At 46.0% G+C, this 22,602-nt stretch overlaps 1 long non-coding RNA gene across 3 annotated transcripts in view; it reads right to left on the bottom strand.

The window, feature by feature from the left end:
* Positions 1-1,241: 1,241 nt before the first annotated feature.
* Positions 1,242-22,602, bottom strand: part of LOC146889455 (uncharacterized) — a 68,676-nt gene continuing 47,315 nt past the window's right edge. For 2 of the 3 annotated variants that reach the window (XR_014999913.2, XR_014999915.2), the window contains one exon: positions 15,463-18,267. This is a non-coding gene — a long non-coding RNA (uncharacterized LOC146889455). Of the gene's footprint in view, positions 1,379-15,462; positions 18,268-22,602 lie in introns of those variants that run through there. The other variant, XR_014999914.2, reaches the window with a different exon arrangement.

Below are 22,602 nucleotides of genomic sequence, written 5' to 3'. Positions count from 1 at the left end.
AAAAGCAGCATTTGGGTATGTTCCTGAACTCAGTTTGCTCATCTACATAGTGGGACAAAGCAGATGACCTTTAAGTCTCTTCCTAACAGTTCGTGGGCCTCCATTCTGCCTATGAAGTCACCCTGATTTGGCCTCTAACCAGCTTCTTGTCTTCATGGCCAACTTTTGCGCCTACCATCGTCTGTGCTGTAATTCCACAGACCCATACTGGTGTGGAAGAATTGTCTGTATTCTGTCAATCATGTTTTAAATAAACGCTGATTGGCCAGGCAGGAGGTGTAGGTGGGAAAACCAGACAGGAAGTGGAAATGATGCAAGGAGAGCAGGAGAATTCTGGGGAGGAGGAAGTTGATGGCTCACACTCCTGCCCAGATCACCGAAGCAGTAGGATGTGAGCTGCCCCACTGAAAAAGGTATTGAGCTACATGGCTAAAATAGATCAGAAAAATGGGTCAATCAAGATGTGAGAGTTAGCCAGTAAGAGGCTAGAGATAACAGGCCAATCAGCTTTATAACTTACAGAGATCTGTGTGATTTTTCTCTGGGACTAAACAATTGTGGGGACCTGGTGGGAGGACAGAAAAACCCCCAACAGAGATGGGGTCCCACGTTGGAACACTGGACTTAACTCCCTAGGTCCAACCGAGAAGCAGCAGGAAGAAGAACGTGAGCAGGGAGGGCAAGATCAGAGGGAAACTTCATCCAGCAATGGATGGCGATACAGACGGAGACCCACATTGGAGCACCGGACTGAGCCCCCCAAGGTCCAAAGGAGGAGCAGAAGGAGGAAGAACATGAAAAAGCAAATCAGAACGGCAAGGGGAGCGATCACCCACTGATACAAGGGGACTGATCTAATGAGAGTTCACCAAGGCCAGTTGACTGGGACTGAAGGAACGCTTGATCCAACCAGATTCTCTGGAGGAGGCTGGATTCTCTGAATGTGGCTGGCCCAAAGTCTTTCTAAAAAGCCATTGACAATGACTCTGGGACTTGTTTCCTCTGCATATTCTGGATTTTTGGGGATCCAGTCTGATTAAATACTCACCTTCCTGGTACTGGAGGGAGCGGGGAGGAACTTGAACTACCCACAGGGCAGGAAACCCTGACTGCTCTTAGGGATGGAGAGGGAAGAGGAGAGGGAGTGGGGGGAGTGGGAGGGTGTTGGGAGGAGGGGCAGAAATGGAAACTTTTATAATTTAATAAACTTTGAAAAAAAAAACCCCAACAAACAGGCCCCTTCATGTTACACCGTATACCAGTTCTCTGCAAGCTTCCATCTCGGGGGCGGGCAGTGGACTCTATGGGACATTCCCTGTCATGCTCTTATGTGAGCTGAATTCAAAGCCATTGTCATCTTAGACCACTCCGTATTTTGCTGAAAGAGAAAGAGAGGGACCATTTGCCAGGTTCTCATTCTCATCAACAATTTGCCCCCACGCATGTTCCATTATCCCTAATTAACTCCAACCTGAAAAACTCAGTCTTCGTTCCTCTCCCCAAATGCCACAGAGTGGAAGAACTTTCCTTCCTCACTCCATCTGTTCCTGCCTTGGCAACTGCCCACTGGATGCTATACTAGTCAGTGCACAACAGCTCAGAGCCCAACCCAAGAAGAGGGGAGAGGTAGGAGCCAGCAGAGGTTGCTCAAACGTCCTCGTGTCTCTCCTCTTCTGTCTACTCTACCCTCCGCTGACCCTGTGATAACACCGCTCTTCCTGGGAACTGGGTTCGCTTCCATCTAAAATGGGGTGCACCATTTCCAAACCTCCTTGAACTTGGGGCTATCGATAGGACAGATAAGACCACAGCTGAAGGGGAGAGTTGGCTGGGTACAAGGTGGTAGCAAGAGCCCTGAGATAGTTAGCTTCTCTGTGCTGACAAGCTGCAGATAGACACAGGAACTTTTTTTTTCAGGTTTTCGGGCTGTTAAAAGACACTGTGATCTCCAAGTTCACCCCTAGAGTTTCTTTGTGTCCTATAAAGGAAAGAAAGCGGAGGGGGCACAATTGACTCCACGGTTGCTATTTTCGTTTCCAAAGGAGCCAGGCTTGTTGATTGCAGAGATTGTTATCGTGTTTAGGGCTCCACGAAGGTGACCTTCAAATCTTTTGCTAAACCGAAGGCTCCTTTTCTCCTCATGCTTCGTCTAGACAAAACTTGAGGGCAGTGGGAGTCGGGGTGTTGTGCAGAAGAGCCCCGGCTCTCTGAGAAAGGCCAAGGGAAGCAAAGGAGGCAGGTGAGGAGTTCGTGTCCTACTCCCCAGAGGAGCATGTAATAGACTCCTAGGATAATCATCTGAGAAGCTGTTTTAATAAGACTCTTTATCTGCACTGCGTCTCCCCAGGGAGCCAGTGGCTAACTGGCAGAGCTGGGCTGGAGAGCTGGACTCATCTGCCTTCCATTGGTGTCTGCAGATACATCATCTCTGTCGGGACTGAGGAGGGGAAAGCAACCTCCAGGACTCCAGAGATGTGGTCTTAGCTGTAGGAACGGGCAGAAAGGGAGTGGTTCACATGCTGAGCCTGTACACCCTCAATCACGAGAGAGAGAGAGAGAGACAGAGAGAGAGACAGAGACAGAGACAGAGACAGACAGAGAGACAGAGAGAGACAGAGACAGAGAGAGACAGACTTAGAAGGGGAGAAGAGAATGCACACACATAGACCTTCCTTTCAATAATGTGTGTGTGAAGATGGGTGTGTGTGTGTGTGTGTGAGTGTGTGTGTGGACACCAAAGGACAGGCTCTGATATCATTCCCCAGGGGCCACCCACCTTGGTTTTTCTTTTAACAGGGTTTCTCACTGATCTGGAAATTACCAAGTAGGCTAGGCTAGCTGGCCGGCTAGGCCCAGGTGAGTCATCGCACCCTGCTTGCACCCTACTTTTCTAATCCAGATTCCTAGATCACGCTCTTGCTATCTCTCTCCAAGCTTTTCTACAGGAAGAGGCATGGAGGGTGTCAGGCGCAGGGCAATAGAGCCAGGTGCTCTTTGTCTGATACCCTTATCACTGTCCCCATCCCCGGAGTCTCTGTCTTCCCTCTCCGTGTTCCCTGGGTGTCCCCCATACACTCTCCACAAACACAAATCGCAGAAGGCTGGGCTTTCTTGAGAAGGCCACTGTGATCTGCCTCCCAGCTCCCCTGCAAGCCTCACCTCTGCAAAGCCACCCATGGAGGATGCCTGGAGGAGGTTTTGTGACAGTGTCACCTCCTGACCGGAAGCAGCATGGCACTTTCCCGTGATGCCATCTCTACCTTAAAGCCAGAAGAATTCCATCCTTGAGGCTCTCCCAAGGGGCCAGGGCCAGGTTGTGACAGGCAGGGGTTATGAGTGAAGGTCACATCTAGAATGCTACCCTCTAATTCACCTTCTGGAGACTGAGTTGGCTTCTGGGAGCTGTAGGGAGCAGTGTACTAGCGTGGTCTTGGGAGTGAGCTCAAGTTCATGTTGCTGACTTTGCCCAGCGGGTAACAGTGGCCCTTAGGAGTGATGCCTTTGGTGGCAGAGTCTTCTGCCAGCCTCTCCGTCAAGCTACTCATGGTATGGGAATCTGTTTTAACAACTCCCTCTGTGAGCCAATAAAATGTCAATTTAGTTCTTCTTTTGTTAAGTCGATATAATGCCTATCCTTTGCTTGTTAAATGAAGCTCAGCATCACCTCCCACACCTGCTGTCCTTCACTGCCCTCCACAGGCCGGCTGCCCTTGAGCCTGGGGGCAGCAAACTGCTTCATGTCCCCAGTGCTGAATCCTTCCTCCTCAGTCCCCATCTTCAAGTAGCAGTGCATGGGGTCAGAGGGTGAAGGTGATAGGGCAGAAGGTGGGAAGATGAAGACCCCCATCGGGAAGAGGCACCTGAATTCTTAGCACCCCTTAGATGTGCCAAGGTTCTTGAATTACAAGAATGGGAAACAGACTTGCTTAAAGGAAGCTCCCCAGATGGAGAGATTCCAGAACAGGACCTGGAGCTAGGCAAGAGCCTTAGGCAGTGCCAACAGCCTTGAAGAGTCCATGATGGCGTCCGTCTAGAAAGAACCCCTGGTCATAGGCAGCAGCAACTAAATGGTTTTAGTCTCTGTTCCTATGTCTGAGATTGGAATCCATGACAGACACCTCCTGTGATGAGGCTTGTGCCATGTGTCCTTCTGTTGTCTGGAGAAGGTGGAGGTTCTGGCTGTCCATCACCATGGCACACTCCTGGAGATCTAATTCCATATAAAGAACTGAGAAGCTGAAGAGAGGCTAGGTAGCAACCAGCTAGGAAGTAACACCGTAGACGTTGTGGGTCGAGTAAGGGTAGTCCTACAGGGTGTGTGCTGGGACCTAGGTCCCCTTCCTCCTGCCTGTTGAGGATTCTTGGCACAATGTTATTGCCACAGTATTACTGTCACAATAACAGAAATGACAGTCATAGGAGCAAAAACCAAAAGAAAAAAAGAAAAAAGAAAAGACAAAATAGTTCTCATATCCACAACTTCAAAGATCCATTTCCCAACACAATTATCCCTGGTCTTCTCCCTTTCTGACTAAGGACCTCTAGAAACCTGTGCTTCAGCCAGCCCAGCCCACTGAGAGAAGTCCTCTGGAATCCAGGAACTCAGTTGCCAAAAGCAACTTCCCAAAGACTTAACAGAGAGGAAACCCAAACCACCTCTTGGTAAAAAGAAATTAGTGAACTGAATTTTCAATGAGTTGATGGATGGTGTACTTCTACGGGGTTCCTGTGCCCAGAACCAGGCCTGGAATCACCATCTGAGATGGTCAGAAAGTTCTAGGGTCTTTTTCAGTAGATAGGAAGTCACTTCAAGTATAGGAAACATCTCCTATATCCCAGAAACTTCCTGTAGACAGCATGGTCCCAACCTTCAGAAAAGTGTTCAAGAAGATCTAGAGCGCCCCCTACAGGTCTATAAGTTAAAGACCTTATCTACTGAAGGAGTTATGGGATCTGGTGGAAATTCAAGAGCTGGAGCCTAGTATAAAGAAGCTGAGTCACTGGGACATGCTTTCTTCTCTCCACTTGGCTACCATAAAGTAAACAGACTTTCTCTACCATACGCTCTCCACCAGGGTGTCCTGCTTCCTCAACCAAAAGGGATGGAGCCAGACAATCACTGGCAGCTCTGAAGACGGGACCAAAATGAACCGTTCCCCGCGTTCATTTGTTAACTCGGGTTCTTTTGCTCCAGTAACAGGGAGCTGACTAACACAGCCGGGGATTCTTAATTGAACATGTAAGAAAACTTGCACCCTTGTGAGGTAACCTGTCCACAGTTTCTGCCTCCAGCACCCTAGACTTTTCCCAGTTTGCCTTCCATCCTTGTTACCCACCTCTCCCCCGTCCTCAACTGGAGAGAAACAGTTTGGGAGAACCACAGAGGGAGTGTTTGAATTGTCCTGCAACTCATTCACAGCCAGCCCAGGCTCCTGTGTCTTCCATCCGGTACCGAGCACTGGAGAACACTGGGGTTCTGCATGGATGCTCTTCCCCACTTAACTGGGACCTCTAGAGGTCAGGAGGTCAGAAGTCCTGTTTAGAACTCACCCAGGGTGCCACAGTTTCCAAGAGGCAGTGGCAGGTTGCCCACCTCTACTGTCGCTTGCTTTCTTCCCTCACATTTGAATCCTGATCTCAAGTTGCCAGGCCTGCAGCTCCACGTTATAAGTAAATAAAAGTCAAGGGGAGAAGTGAGACATGAATTGTCTTCATGTCTCTGTAGAGCAAGCCTCTCAGCTCCCCATCAGAGCACAGGATCTTCCGGCCCCGGTTTCTTCAAGCCTTTGCTGTCGCAAAAAGGAGCTTTCTTTTCTTTTCTTTCCTTTCTTCCTTCCTTCCTTCCCTTCTAATTTTCAGTTTTCTTGAAACAGAGTTTCTCTGGGTAGCCCAGGCTGTCCTGGAACTCACTCTATAGACCAGGTTATCCTCAAACTCACAGAGATTCACCTGCCTCTGGCTCCCAAGTGCTGGAATCAAAGGCACGTAACCACCACCACCCTAGGAGAGTGGTTTTCTTCTCCAAACATCTAAGGATTAAAGGTTTGCCTATTGCCAGATCACCCTCTGGGGTCTCTAATCCCACTCTGGGACCCTCCTGATGTTTTCAGTTAACTCATCCTGATGTAGGCCCCACAGAGACTGACTGACGGGTGGGCTGCTGTCATAAGAACAGAACTGACCAAGCTGAGGGATGCGAACGGCACCTGAGTCACGTTTCTCTGTAATAAAAACTCCTCCCAAGCCACTAGCTCCAGGCTTCGGCAATATCTGTACCCATCAAGGCTGTGACAGGAGGGTATTGCCAACTAGACTATCAGTCATGAAGAGAAATCAGACTAGTGTTTAAAACTGCCCTGGGACTGGATAAAAGTGTCAGTGTTGTACAGGGGGCTGAGGGACCCGGAGTTGGGAGACAATAGGCCATGGATGATGCTGAGAGACAATACAGCTAAGAGGAAAATAGACCCATGACACCTTTAGCCTCTGGTTGTTCCTCTGTGAAGGAAACCAAAGAAGCCCTATTTTAACTATCTTTTAGTGCCTTCGTTTCCTCCTTTCCCAACGCCTTTCTTTAAGCTCTGGTCTCTCTGTTGGGGAGAATGATACTTACCTTGGCCCTCACCCTTCCAGCTCCTCTTGCACATGCTAATGAGTGGCCTATCTAAAATTAAAGTCACTCTAAGACACGAGGTTCCTGCAGAAGAGGTCTCTAAATTGGCATATCCACACCCCAGGAATGCACAACATGCGTCGGGGTATAAGAAAAAAAAAATATAACCGACACTTCTAATGACATTTCCAGAAACCAATCAGAAATAAATTGAGTTTTGCTAGTACATAATCCGCATCTTGGCACTAGCAATGCTGCTCAACCATGAGGTTTGGAGAGCGAATGGGAGTCTTTTTTTTTTTTTCATAAGAGAGCCTCAGCTGCACTTAATCAGATTAATCATAATCCTTGACTCACATCTAATCATTAGTCCATCATTCATTTACATGTATGATTTTCACAGTGTGATAAGCACCCATAAATCTACCAGCCAACCAGAAGGCTAGCATCTCAGCAGAATCTTCACGAATATACACAGACATCCCATCCAATCTCCCGGCTGTCCCCATCCTAGGTAACCACCATTCTCAAACACAGATGGCCCCGTTGTTCTCTTACTATGTTTTAATATAGCATTAACTAACTATATCCCTTTAAAGATTTTTTGGGGAGAGGGCTGGGGGATTGTTATTCTTAGTGTTGTCTGTGGTCCTGGGGATCAAACTCAGGGCATAATAGGCAAGTGCTGTACTGCTGAGCTACATGCCTTACTCAAAGATAAAGATTTTATTTAAGATGTTTTTGTTATTTTAGAAAAAACATTGTACCATATTTCATATTCTCATCCTTTTTGTCTTCACTTAGTGTAACTTGACTAATATTCTCCATATTTCTGCATGTCCCAGAGTGCCATTAATTTTAATGACTGTACAATATTTCCTTGTGTGACTGACCATATAACAGTTTGTTCATCTACATCTCTGTTCAAGGTCATTTGAGTTGTTTTCATTAATAAGGAAAATTTATTTTAAAATTTTTAAATATAAACAAAACCAGCACAATCTTCCCACACATACACATCCTGAAAACAAATTCATGTGTATAAAGAACATAAATTTTAATAAGAAGGCAAATTATTGAAAAATACATGGATAAAAAGATTTAAATATTTTATTAAGAAAAATTCAAGTAGATAATAATTATATAAAAAGATGTTCAATATGGAAAGAAATGCAAGATATAAGTATAATGAGCCACAACCTCACCCAAGACAATGAGGAAAAATGAATATGTCTTCACTTGAGTGTAGCCCGGTAGTAGGACACTTACCCGGCATTCAAAGAGTTTGATTCCCCACAATGGAAAAAAAAGTCAAGATTAGAGAGAGCTACATTACTAGGCTTTGGTGAAAATAAGAAACTAGAACTGTTGGGTCTGCTAACATTTCAGCAAATTACATCTACCTACTCCATTTGTACCCAGTTATACCCACCCCAATTGTACCCCAGTAGTTGTACTTACTTGTGAAAGTACAAGATATGTACTATAACAATTCTAAACTAGCCATGTAACCACAGAAGTTCTCATACCCTGGAAGACACATGCCAAATTAAATTATAAATCGTCTTCAAGTGTATAGAGTTTTCCTTCAGTGTACACAAGGCCTGATTTCTGGATCTCTTACAGCAGTTCAAATCCGTGGAGGTTCAAGGCTCAAGTTCCTTCTGTAAAATGACAGTGTTTGTATAGACCCAATATACAGCCGCCTTGGATATGTCAAATCACCTCTAGGTTGTTTATACTAACACTGTGTCAGTGTGATATAAATGTTCATTTATTATCTAGGGGACAGTGGCCAACAGGAAAGTTTGTCCAGAAGCGACTTAAACACTTCTGATTTGTGGTCGGTTGAATCTAGGGATGTAGAACTTGTGGGTCCTGAGAACCCCCGGCCCACGCTTTAGTTTATAGCGATGGACATCCTCCAGCATATCCTCTGCAGACTGGAGGAGACACTTTACACAGTTACTTCTGTGCCCAGTGGGTGCTACAAAAGTACTCACAAGATACATTTAAAAAGGATATTCTTGAAGGTCAATTTGAGTAAATACCTACACAATAATAGGCTTTTACTTAAATGAAAAACACTATAATTTGGACTCTACATGCCCAGCTTATGTTAACTATTATGCTAATTCTTGGACCCACTGCTAATTGCAAGTGTGGTTTATTCGGTCATCACTCCTGCTTCCGTTCAATACCTCTGGCCACTCGCCTCTGCTGAGGTGACCACCCTGCTAACCCTTCTGCTCTTCTTCATTTTGATTTTCTGTCCAGTCACATCAGCTGCAGAGCCTGCCTGGGGTGCACAGTTTAGCTTCAGCCTTGAGCCTAGGTGCATACAACAGTTTAGAGTTTGCCTTCCCATTCACTGGGTTCTAAATTACCTTCGCACTGCCGTGCGGAGTTCATTCCTTTCCATTCTCGTCTCGTTCCCTTTGGTGGATAATGACTATTTATCGACCCAGTCTTTGTCCCCTCCCCCAGCAGACTTGGACTGTTTCTAAACGCTACTGCTACAGAGTCTCACTTATGACCTAGGACTAATCTTTCCTAGCAGCTGTCACTAAAGCCATGTTGGGTCCCTGGACATGTCCTTTGGAAAAGTGATAATGATCAATAGAACCTGGGCTGGTGACGGCTGACGTTAGTCTGATGTGTCACCTGTCAGCTGTGTAGCTCTTTCCCACCTCCCCCCCCCCAGTTGGAACATTCCCTCCTGAGGAAGAAGGAAGGTGGGAGACTGAAGAAGTAAATAAAATGTACAAAGAATACAAAGGTCCTGGAAGTTACAAAGTTCCTAATTACAAACAAGAAGAGACTCTCTGACTGATGAAGCTCCAGGGATGTAATATTCATGAGTGTCACCCACGCTGCAGTGGGGGTGTTTGTTGGCCTTTGGGTCTCACATGTTTCTATAAGAAATACTCCACCCATACTCCTGTTATGGAATCCTGCTAAACTCAGTGGGTCACTGAGTTGGACTTGGGCAGAATCATCTGGTCTGTTGTGAATAGACATTAGTGATGTCTCCCCAGGAAAACTCACACACCATGGTTGCAAAGAATTTTATCAGTAGTACCTCGTTGGACAGCTATAGGCACAGGCAGGTCAACCAGGGGGTTATGAAATACAGCCAAATTCACATCCTTTTCATTGAGATCCAGCCCTTTGACATGTGACATGATGTCACCCAGAGACATGTTGGGCCATGTCTCATAGCTACCCTGTGATAGACGTAGTCCACAGACCATAGATTGGACTCACCGGCTTATATCTTGCTTAGCAACTCTTCTGATCCCCTCTAAAATCTTGCTGCAAACCCCAATTTCATTTCAGGGCATCTTTAAAAATGGGCAAGATATGTTATATCAGGGAATATTTGAGAAAACTGAGGACTCTAAGAACACCATCAGGGTGACTAGGTTGAGAATAACCAAAAAAAAAATCCTTTCTAGTTCTGCAGCCAGGAAGAGCACTGGCATGGTCTGAGAGGACTAGGGCTGCCTGGGAGGGCATTCCGTGCACCAGACACCCATTTATCCAGGGTAAGAGTCGGTTGTCCTTGAGTTTCCCAGCCTGCCTGCCTCTCCCAGTTCACACATGCCAATCTTCTCCTTCGAGGCCAAGTTCAACTCTGCGGCAGAATGCCAGCGCTTCCCCGTTCCCTGTCCCACCACTGAGTAATGAATACCAGCTAAGTGATGGGCTGGTGCCAGCGACCTCCCAGCAAATACTCCCCCTGGAACTGGATCAATAACACTTAGCCGATCTTTTTCAGCACGGCAGGCGGGCAACAGGAAACCCAGCCCGAGCCTTTCCCTCAGGGAGAGGCTGCTCTGGCATCCCAAGCCCACTCTCGCCGGCTCCTGACTGCTCCCAGCCTCCAGTACAGCACAGGAGACACCCTCCGTCATCAGCTCTGGACCCCATTTCCTCCGAGAATGTGATTGTAATGCTCCATCTCCAGGATAGGGCTCTTTTCCTCAAAGTTCTAGCTTTGGAAGCCAGGAGAACTAACAGGATGTTCTGGTTCCACTGAGCCATCTCATGAACTTAAGCTGCTTGGATTGGGATTGCAGAGGAAGAGAGGAAGAAGAAATACCTACACATAGGTGACAACGTTACAATCCTGGTCATGCTCCTGTCTAGTCTAGTCACTATCAGGTCCAGCTTGACCCCAGAGACGCTGCAGAGAGAGACAATGGTGACACCCAGTAGTCTCCGAGCCTCCTTTGTGCCTGCTCTGATCTAAGCCCTTTGCTTCCAGCTCATGGAAGCAATGCGCCTTGCAGCGTGACACCCTAGGAAAGGCTACAGCTCAGCTTAGTGATGAGGAAACTAAAGCAGCCAGAGCTGAAGAGACTTGGCCAGGTTCACAAAGCTCATGAGCAATGAGGTCAGAGGTTGAGCCGGCTGATATAACACCCATGACTACTCCAGTCCTCCTCAGGGATCTTGAGGGAAGGGTTCCTGGATCTGAATCCAGCTGTTATTAATCCATGTTACAGTGGTTTCAATAGACAGAGCTCCAAGGGGCCCATGTATTAAAGGTATGGTCCCCAAGATGATGGTATTGAGAGATGTTACAGACTTTAAGAGTTGGAGTCTAGTGGGAAGTCCTTAGGTCATGGGGGGGCGGTCATTCTTCATCTGTCTCTGCTTGGATTTTCCTCTCTGTATGTGTCTGTGTTCCAACTTCCTCTTCTTAAGAGGATGCCTGTCATTCTGGGCTAGGGGGCAACTCCATGGCTACTCATTAGTTTAACCATCTTTTTAAAAATCTTATCAAATAGTTACATTGTGAGATCCTGGGGATCAGGACGTCATGTGAAGTGGGGGAGATGCAAGTTAACCCATAACACGCATCCTCACCTGGTGGTGGTGGCACACGCCTTTAATCCCAGCTCTTGGGAGGTAGAGCCAGGCGGACCTCCATGAGTTCGAGGCCAGCCTGGTCTACAGAGCAAATTCCAGGCCAGCCAGGGCGGTTACACAGAGAAACCCCAGAGAAACTAAAAACAAAACAAAACAAAACAAAAACATGCATCCTCATGAAATGATGGCAAATTTTCCCTCAGAACGAGTAATCTGAGAGACCAGGATGTATGCTGTGATGTTTTCTATGGCTGAGATCAGAAGCTACGCAACAGTAATTCTATCTCACCTGTTGGTTGTACAGAGCAACCCTGTTTAGTGTGGCAGGATGGCATAGGAAGGCAGGAATTCTGGAGAGAGGGTAAACTGTGGATGCTGGCTTAAGTGTCCGCGATCGCATGTGAAAAAATGCAAGCCTTCTCCCACACTTATCCATACCACAGAAGAGCCACCTCTGCAGAACAGAACCCAGAAAGCCCAAAGCCACTGTGCCCAATGGGTCCCAGACTCAGCAGTTAGGTGGGCGGCACCCAAGAAAGGGATGGGAGAAGCGGCTTGTCTCTCACACTTTGCCTTTTCAGAGGACCGTTCAGTTCCTTTCACAGAGAGCTGTTGGCCTTTGAGCTGTGGAGAGACTTTACTTCTAGCCCTTTGACTGGTTACCTGCCATGTTGTGGGTGTGCAGCTCAGCAGCGGCTTCCAAACTTGGGACAGTATAGACAAGGCCAGTGAACACAGAAGACTGTGACATTCGCTCTTTCCAAGGCACTGGTAATGTGTGACACATGGCATAGAACAGTGTACAAAAAAAAAAAAAAAAACAGTCCTATGTTAACTATGGCTGTGAATTCACAGATCACTGGACTCTAGTCACAGTAGCGGAAAGAGGGGTTTCAGTGCTGTGGTTTGAGTAGATGTTATTCAATGTCCCTGATCAATGTAGAGGAAAAGAGAATGTTGGCCATCTGCTGCTATTGCCAAAAATCTAGGTCTAGACGCATGCGTTGTCTACAGTTCACTTCCTGATTTTCCTGGACATTAAATGGGCCTGAGACCATAGGCCAGTTTCACCCTGACTTAGCAGCCACTTAACTCTGAGGACTTCTCCATGTTGATATCCTACTCATAGTGGCTCTGCTCTGTATGATACAGCCCAGCTCCTGGGCCTGTCTTGAAGTATTCCACAGGGCTGCCAGCCCTCCCCTCCCCGCTCCTGTCTTGCCAGGACTTCACACCACAGCACTGAGTTTTCCCCCAGCCTATTTTCCTTACCTTCTTCCTAAACTAGCACTCTCTGGCCCAAGCCTGAGGAACCAAGGAGAGAAAAACTCACTCGGTGCCAGGCATTCCTTTTCCTCATATATTGTGGGACTGATTCAAAGCTCCTGTGCTCCTCCCTACTAGAGAAAGGGGGATGCCTACAGCCCCACCGGGCCACATACCCCATTCACCTCATCCATCATCCCGACAGGTGGGCCCTAGAGAGAAGCCACAAGCCGGACAAGGGTAATTAGGATCCATTAAGGAGATGAGGCCGAGCTGCAGGCGGGAGACTATCCATTCAACAGTGCCTTCTTCTAAATGGGGCCATCAGGCACGTGGGATTGGCTCCCTGAGTTCCCGGGAAGGCCAAGACAGCTGAGTAAATGAGCACTTTGAGGCGGGCCAGAGAGGAGTGGAGCTGAGGCAGAGCCCAGAAGCCTGCTTTCAGGCAGAGAAGGCAGGGGGCGGGGCGCGGGTAAGGAGTGCAGGACTGCCCAGCTGGAGCCCGTGTAGGCACTTGTTCCTGACTGGAGGCCAGCGCTTCTGACTCCAAACTCTGCAATCAGCTGCTTTCAGCGGCTTCCCCACAGGGCCATACCCAGGGTCAACTTTGCCATCTCACGGAAGGCGCCATACTGGTGCCTGCCCAGCTCTCTTGTGCGGTCTCCAAAGTCCTCTGTCAGAAGCATCTTCAGGAGGAGCGGCAAATCAACCTCTTAGCAGCTCATCAGACTTTTCCTCCTGATTAACCCGCCACACAGGCTGGCCTCCCCTGGAGAATGGGAGAAAATCACTGGACTTCAATCAGTTGGGAAACACGGGAGGCGTGGTAGGTAGTGATGTAATGGATGGTGGGCAAAAGGGTGAGGTCCCAAAGCACTAGCTGCTGGATACCAGAGTCAGCCCGACTCTCTCCCAGTCTGACTCAGCTGGAGGAAGGCATGGAAAAACTATTCCAGGATCTCAGGCAGATTATGGAAAGAGTCAGGGACTTACACATGTACACACACAAACATACGCCTTCTGTGCCCAAGGCCTTGAATGAGGGTTCCAGTTCCCAGAAATATGCAAAAACTTGGCAATGGAGGTAGTGCCCGAGTCGCAGGGACCCCGAGAAGAGCACTAGAGACACAGACTCATTGAAATACAAAGGCAAGGTTTACTTATGAGAATCGCGATTCAGACCTCATCTAAGCAGCAAGAGCCAGAGGAGGTATCCCTCTGTTCTTAGGCAGGGTTTATAAAGGAAAAAAAAAATCACAAATCTATTGTTATGGGCATAAGGGGTGACTCTCTGGCTCCACTCCAGCGGATTTTCCCCTCTGCTGACAGCACCTTCAGCAACTGGGCTCCAGTCTAGAGAACTTCCCTCTCTGCTGACAGCCATCTGAGGGCCTAGTACAAAAATAGAGTTGGCTTTGTCCCTTCAGTGGACACTGTCATCAGATTTTCCTTTAGACTACCAGCTAACAAATAACAACACAGAGACTTATATTTAATTATGAAAGCTTGGCCTTAGCTTAGACTTGTTCCTAACTAGTTCTTATAACTTAAACTAGCCCATATCTTTTGATGTACTTTCTTTTACGTGACTCGGTTACCGTTACTCTGTACCACCCATCTTATTCCTCTGTGCCTGGCTGGAGACTCTGCCTTCTTCTTCCTAGAGTTCTCTCCTTGCCTGGAAGTCCCGCCTATACCTCCTGCTTAACTATTGGCAGTTCAGCTTTTTATTACACCAATCACAGCAATACATTTTCACAAAGATCCCACAACATTTCCACATTTTGTCTAAATAAACAGGAAAGGTTTTAACTGCAGTCCAGTAAAATCATACACAATAAGAACAATAATCAAGTAATAATTGCATTTACAATGTCCAGTCCATTTATATTTGTCAAATTTGGAGAAATTACTCCATTATCTGTCTTAACTTGATGAGTCCAAGGTTTTATACTTAAACCACTTTCTATCATAACTTGTATTACTATCCTAAAAATACCCTTTCAGACCTTAAAAAAATCATTGTAGATAAACAGTTTAAGCTTTTATGTTTTTCGAGTTTTTCTTTTCTTTTCTTTTCTTTATTTTTTTTTCCAAGACAAGGTTTCCCGGCTTTTATGTTTTTCAACCTATAAACCTTACATCTTTTATGTAGGTTTTTCAGAATTTGGTAACAAGGAAACCTATAAAACTACCTAGTCTTCAATCTCCATCAGAAACACAAGAAGAATATAATGTTATCTAAGTTAACAGGAAGTGCAGAGCAAGCAACTTCCAAAACTATTAAAATGACAAAAATAGCTGGCTGCCTGGACAGTCACCCAAGGTTCCTCTGCAGTGTGGGGGCATCCATCTTTACCCACATGCCTAGACTATCTGACAGACTATTCTGTGAAGCAGGAATTTGGAGGGATTGTCCTACCTTTCTTGACAAAGTTTGACAATTGCCTTCTTTTTGTCCTGTTTGTCCAATTTGGACAGCATACTGTGAGCAGTCAAGAGAAGGGCACTTTCTTGCCCAGTGGCTAACTTTTGCCACAAAGAGAGCAAACTCCATATGGAGTTTCTTCAGTGCCCATCATCTTCTCTGAAGTAGATTGGCGCAGCCAGGAGCACATGTGTCTCACTGTCATGAAAAACCTTATTATGTTATTAAAACATCTTAAATGTCATATTCTGTATATGACAGTGTTTGAAGTCATCTACCTAACACATATTTATGTATGACCTTGAAAACATACCTAACATGACTACAAGTTTGATTGTTACAGATGACTAACTACCAACCTGAATTCCTTAATTATCCTAAATGGTTTGTAATAATAATTTTTAAGGACTAGAACGTTACATTACATTTTTAATGAGTTGCATAGGTATAATACCTTAAACAAGAGTAGAAGCATATATACAGTATAACAAAAATAACCTTAAATTTGTATCAGTATACAAAAATCCATATCAGGGTTAAACATTGGAGACTAGTAGCTATTTTTAGTTCAAAAGTAGACTCAAAAATTCACCATTTTATCTGATCATTTTTATATTATATCTCCCCCCTTTTTTCCTTCAGAAAGAGATCCCTGAATCTAATCTCCTTTGTTCAGTTTTTTTTTTTCCCTGACCATGACCAATAACAACTTGTAACCAACCCCCTAAATGATGCCAAACATCCATAACCCATTGAAAGACCAAAAACTACCCACCTCACCTTTTGGGAATATGAGTGTTGTGTTCTCTAGACTGCTTCCTGTTGTTTGGGGGTGATGGCACCTCTAGGGGACCCCGAGAAAATTGGGATAATGATCAAGTCCTGGAAGAGCTAGTTGTATTTATTTTCGTTTAGTCTCTGTGTGATGGGAAAGTGTAAAGCTTATCTGAAGTCTTGACTGGAGGAGTTTGTGAGGTGGAACCATCTCAGCTAGCAGCTTTAAATTTGTTCTGGATGCAGAACTTTAAGAAAACTGCAGCAGAGGCATTTTAAGGGACTGGATCATCTGGGCTACTTGACTTCATTGGGTCTGGTCTTTTTTTTCTGAGGACACATAAACTTTTAAAGGTAATACATACATATATATATATGTGTGTATGTATATATATATACATATGTGTATTATATATGAATGCATATATGTGTGTATTATATATAAATGCATATTAATGCATATATGTGTGCATCACCACAAGTATGGAATGTGAGGTGTGCACAAGTCAGTTAAAGATTTTTGTTGTTGTTGTTTGATGTTTGAGCAGGTAAAAGGCATCTGTTAATTTTATAAGTTTGTTTGGACTGTATAAACAAACCGACCCATGCCATATGAAATGATGACATGTTACAATAATTTGTGAGGACTCTGTAAACAACAAGATTTATCATGTCTCATCCAGTCTCAGAGCTGTTCCCATGGTAGACGGATCAGTATATATGTCGTTTGTCCTGTAGTCATTCTTGTTTTTCTTATCATATCTACAGCCAAGATTTTCAGGAGTTGTCCCCCAATCAAATCTTATCTTCTTTAATCTTGAAGAGAACCATAACTTTTTGTCCTGTGGAAACAAAGGCATAACCTCTCCCCACACACTTCTACTTTAAAGTTAAGACATTCTTAAAATATATAGGTTGGTTTAATTTAGCAGTTCCTGTAATCCAATGTCTCTCAGCAGCTACTGTTTTTGTACATCAGCATTTAAAAAATTCAAAGTCAACAAAACACCATACAAGATTCAAACACACTGTGTATTTCCCATCTTTACATGGCTTATTCTTTTAATATTTCTTTATTCTTTCTTTAAAGACTTTATTATTTTAAAGCTACTTTTTCTATGACAGTCTATACCAATTTTCTTTTCTTTCTTTAGCATCTAAGTATATTTTTAGAGATGGTTCCCTTTTTAGGGATTTTCTGTGTCTGGACCTGGTTTTACTGAGCACCTGCAGAATTCTCTGACTACGTGAAACAAATCTTAAATGGCCACGTCAATCACAGCACGGGCTCAGCTTAGCACATGGCACAGGCACAGGGCACTGGCAGCTGGTTCCAGTCCTCAGGCAGTGAGTAGCCGTGTCTCTGCAGGCCACTGAGCACAGCACCCCCACAAGACTGCACAAAGAGCCATATCCAGTTCCTTGTCCAGAACTTTTCTTTTCTTTCAGACCCTTTGTTTGGATATTTGAGCCCCTATATTGGATGCCGTATGTGAGTCATTTTGTGTCCTGCCAGCCAGTTCCCAAATAATAACACAGAGCTTTTTCATGAATTACAAAAGTTTGGCCTTAGCTTAGACTTGTTCCTAACTAGTTCTTATAACTTAAATTAACCCATATCTTTTAATCTATCTTCTTTTACAAGGCTTGGTGACCTTTACTCTTTACCGCTCATCCTGCTTCTTCTGCACCTGACTGACTGGCAACTCTATCTTCTCCTTCCAGAGTTGGCTCTCCGCCTGGAAGTGTCACCTGTACCTCCTGTCTAGCTATTGGCCATTCAGTTTTTTTTATTACACCAATCACAACTATTTATTTTCACACAGTGTATGAATATTCCATGACAGACACTGTCTTATCCAGCCAACATTCCCATCCAGAACAATGAAGAAAGACAAGAGGGCAACAGTCCAGATACAAGCAGGGAGACACTCAAGATGGCAATAGTGACTCTTGAATTTAGAAGTTGCTCTCTGCTGTGCACAGCTCCATATTCACAGTGGTGGTAGTAACCATTACCCTCATCTTACTGAAGCCAAGAAGAAGTGTGGCTCTAGGTAATATGGCCAAGGTCACCAAGCTTGTGACTAGCAGTGTCTGGACAAAATGAGCTCATGTTTTACATTTTCAGGCATTTACATGGTGCACACACAAACATGAAGTCATTCATAGATACACATAAAATTAAATTTAAAAAATATTTTCTTAAAAATTTACAAGTTATAAGCACACACACACACACACACACAATTTACGCTGTGAGATGGTAACTTGAGGGAGCCTGGTCTCCTCTTCCTCTATGTGAGTCCTGGGGATCAAATACAAGCTTTCAGTTTGGCAACATGCTCACACACTGAGCCATCTCAGCTCTTGAAATGATCTTACACACACACACACACACCAAAGAAAACATCCCTAAACCTTATTCAGGACCACAGACAGCAACACACTCCCTGGTCCACTGTTCCCTGAACAGACTCCTGGGAGAGGCTTCCTTCAGTTCCTCTCTCCTTGGGTCTGGACAAAGAGCTGAAGTGAACCACTTGATGGGTGCCTTTGCCTGACTGGGCCCCTGCAGAGATGGGTGAGGCCAACTGCAAATATGACTGGGGGGGGTAAAAAAATCCACACAAATTATACTGAATCTTGATGTTAGGTGTAAGGCGGACTAAAAATTCAGACAGGCAGGCAGTCTGCTTCTACCACAAAGCTCCCCGGGCAGAAGGGTGGTGAATGGCCACACACATTCGCATAATAGCTTCTTTGTTGTCCTCTTTGTTCTTTTTGTTGCTTCGACTAATTGCTTTTAAGTACTCTGTTATTTCCCTCATCCTCTGCAAAGAACCAGCCCAGTCATCCACCAAATGGTGACTTTCGCAGCGAGCTGCAATTTGCTCCCTTTGTAAATGTGGGGCTAGGACAAGAGACAAGGCTCTTGATAGAGTCAGCCCAGGAGTGAGAGCTACTCTCTGGGATGGTGTCACAGATCTGCCCCCTGTACAATATGACACTGTGGCCAGAAAGGCTCTGCTGTCACTATCTAGCATTTCTTAATACTTTTCTCCTTTTTATTTTTTATTTGTGTCTCTCACATCACACATCTCCACTCCATTCCTTTTCCCATCCCTTCATAGCCACCCTCTGCCCTTGCAACCTCCCCTCCCCAAAATAAAATAAAATAAAATGTAAGGAAAAAAAAGAAAAAGCAAAGGGAAAAATCAGTCTCATCATGGAAGGGGTAGTTAGACACAGTGAGTCATGCAGAAAACACTCTCATCCATGTATCTTTACTTGCAAGTGTTCATTGCAAAGAGTCATTGGCCTGGTTCAAGGCCCCTGATTTCTGCTACACTGCTGATGCTGGAACCTTTCTTGGTTGTCCTGCTGTTGCCCTGTATTGTGGAGATCCTGCTGCGTGCGGTCTGCAGGACCAGTTCCTTCACGCGCTCCAGCAGATCACAGATGGCACAGATGGGGTAGATGCTGGGCGGGCCAACACATAACCCTGGTTCTGGGCCTGGGTGGTTCAGGCAGTTGTTCTCACCACCCGGGTGTGGTCTCCTGCTTTGCCCTGGTGGTCACCTGATTCATCCTGTGCAGAGATGAGCGAGGGGGGGGGCAGTTCTCCTGCTTTTATGTCCTCCGGGGTCGAATCTACACCTACACCTTCAGGGTCAGTTCCACTGTGTTGTCCAGCAAAGCATAGGGGCCACTCTCCTGAGTGCTACAGGGTCAGCGCTCCCACCTGCCTCAGGTATTGATGGAGGGAAGGCAGGAAGGGCTTCTTTCCCCTGCCTGTGCTACCACAAGACAGATGCATACCCGGGACAGCTCTCCCGTGCTTACAACTACAGGGCTGCCTCACCCACACTTCAGTCAGCAGGACTGGCTCGATTGTGCTGTCCAGGCATGTCTCAGGGCCTGCTGCCCTGAGTGTTGCAGTTGGCAGGGGGCAGGGGCAACTCTCCCACCTTTATGACCTCAAGGCTACCTCTCCCACTGGCCTCAGGTGTTAATGGGCAGAGATGCGTCTTCTCTCCCCAACCCATGCCCCCATATAGCAGATGAGAAGTGGAGCCAGGCTTTGGCAGAGGAAGGCAGTACCAGCTATGCCCTTCTCATGCGCTCAGGACTGGTTCACCCAAGCCCCTGTCCACAGGGTCAGTTCTACTATGCTTCCTGAAAGAGGCAGAGGGACTTTTCTGAGGAGTGCCATAGCTGGTGAGGAGTTAAAGTGGGTCCCCCAGCCACTGCAGGTCGTAAGGGTTGAGGGGAGGCATCTTTCCCTCACCACTTGACAGGCATGACCTGCTCTCCCTTTTCCCTTCTTCAGGGCCTGCTTGCCCTTGCCCTTGCCCTTGTGTGGTATGGGAGGTCCTTCTGTCTGTATGTTGCTTTAATTAGTTAATGAGTATAGAAACTGTCTTGGCCTGTGACAGGGCAAAAGAACAGAGCTAGGCAAGGTTAGAGAGAAGCCATGGAGCCACCAGAGTCAAACATGCCAAGACTTTGCCAGTAAGCCGCTGCCACATGGCGATACATAGATCATTAGAAATGGGTTAAATTAAAATGTAAGAGCTACCCGATAAGAAACTAGAGCTAATGGGCCAAGCAGTGTTTTAATTAATATGGTTTCTGTGTGATTATTTTGGGTCTAAGCTAGCTGGGTGGCTGGGAACCAACAAGCGGCCCTCTTCTAACACCTGTGAACAGGGTCCTCTCTATTGTACTGCCCAGGTAAGCTATAGGACCCTCTCTCCTGAGTGCTTCAGCCAGTGAGGGGCAGGACCTGTTCTCCCTAGTGTTATAGTCAGTGATGGGCCAGGACCAACTCTATACAGCTCTTCCTTCTCTGTCATTGGTGGTACCAGGAGCTACAGACTTCAAAGCAGTCCAGAGTATCAATAGGGCCACACTAGACATGGGTGCCAGCTGTAGCCCAGGCCCAGACATCACCGTGGCTCTGGGTGACAGGTGTCAGCTACCCCTCACCTCTTTCACCCCTCAGATATGCCTCTGTCCACAGGACATGAACCATTTGGGCTCTTTGGCTCTCTCCCATAATGCTCCCCACATTTGCTCACTATAATAGTGCCCATCTGCCCAGCACCACATGTGGGCCTTGTCATCCGCTCAGATCGTCATGGCTCTGAGAAGAAGACTGCTTCCAAGGATCATAATGGTGCCCCACTGCCCAGTGCCACCGTGGGCTCATGGGTGAACTTTTTCCCATCCCAAGTTTAGTAATCTAGGGCAGAGCTGTGTTTGTCCTACGTGGTCACCAAGACCTAGAAGCAGCAGGTGGACTCGTCCTCAATATTTTAAAATAAGATCCTCACAATGATATAAAAACTTAGCCCTGGAACCCTAAAGAAGAGGGTAAGAGGGATTATAGGAGCCTGCAGTGTCAAGGACACCAGGAGCACATGGCCCACAGAAACAACTAAGCAGGGTTCATAGGGGCTCATAGAACCTGAAGCGAAAAAAAAAAAGTAAACAATGCAGACCCTGTGTGAGTCTGAGCCAGGTCCTCTGCATATAACTTATGCTTGTATAGCTTGGTGTTCTGTGAGACTCCCAACAGTGGGAATAGGAGGGAGTTTCTGACTCTTGGGCTTGCCCTTGGGATCCTTTTCCTCCTACTGGGTTTCCATGTCCAGTCGTGATATGAGGGTTTGTTCCCAGTCTTATTGTATCTTGTTTCTTGTTAGACCATGTTCAGTGGATATCCCTGGGAGTTCTCTTCTCTCTCTCTCTCGTTCTTTCTCTCTCCCTCTGAAACAGAGGGGAGTGAATCTGAGGGAGAGAAGAGGGGAGGGGAGGGACTGGGAGGAGTAGAGAGGGGAAAATTTGCAGTGAGGATGTAATGTATGCGAGAAGAATAAAAGATAAAGAAAACAAAATCTTAGCCCTGCATTTTATAAATGTTTCTACAAGTCAGGTCTGATTGGGGTATTGCCCATATATGGTGGCAAAGTGGTTCCCTGTGACAAAGGCTTCCAAGAGTCAATTGGTCATACCCTGTCTGCTCTGGTATTTATAGAGGCATCCCTAGCACGCTTGGTGCTTATGCTTCCTAGAAAAAAATGACAATCTTATCAGTCAGGACCCAGCCTAACCCCAGACTTCCTGAGTGTAGCTGACTAGCTAGCTTGGCTCTTTCATGAAGAAACAGAACCAAAAGATGCATGAAAACTTCTGTCTGGGTGGGGCTCTCCATTGGGACTCACTTCTTTTGTGAACTAACCCTATCTGTCTGAGAGAGCTGCCTTTGATCCCAAGGACATCAATTGTCCTATTAAAAGAATCTTGGTGCTGTCCCTGCTTCATGCTTTTCCTGCTCTCTCCCCACTTCTTAAGGTGAGCATCACTGACCTCTTCCTAAAACAAGCAACACCCTACTTCTGCAGGCTGTGCTGGGCATTAGAGACCCATGAGTAAACAAAAGAATCTACCTTCCTGGCTCTTATGGTCCCATCACAAAGGAGACCCAAATGTCATACATATTCATAGTCATGTGGAAATGGCTGATTCTCACATCCTGCCTCAGTTAGCTCACTTGGAATGTCTGTTCCCTTTTCCTGGCAGCCTGTGTCCAGCAAGCTTGCTCTCCAGAATTCCTATTTTTAAAATCCCTTCATTG

The sequence above is a fragment of the Myodes glareolus genome, chromosome 25 (assembly GCF_982192425.1).
Source record: "Myodes glareolus chromosome 25, mMyoGla1.1, whole genome shotgun sequence".
NCBI classification, from domain to species: Eukaryota; Metazoa; Chordata; class Mammalia; order Rodentia; family Cricetidae; genus Myodes; species Myodes glareolus.
This window is presented reverse-complemented; position numbering and strand designations above follow the sequence as displayed.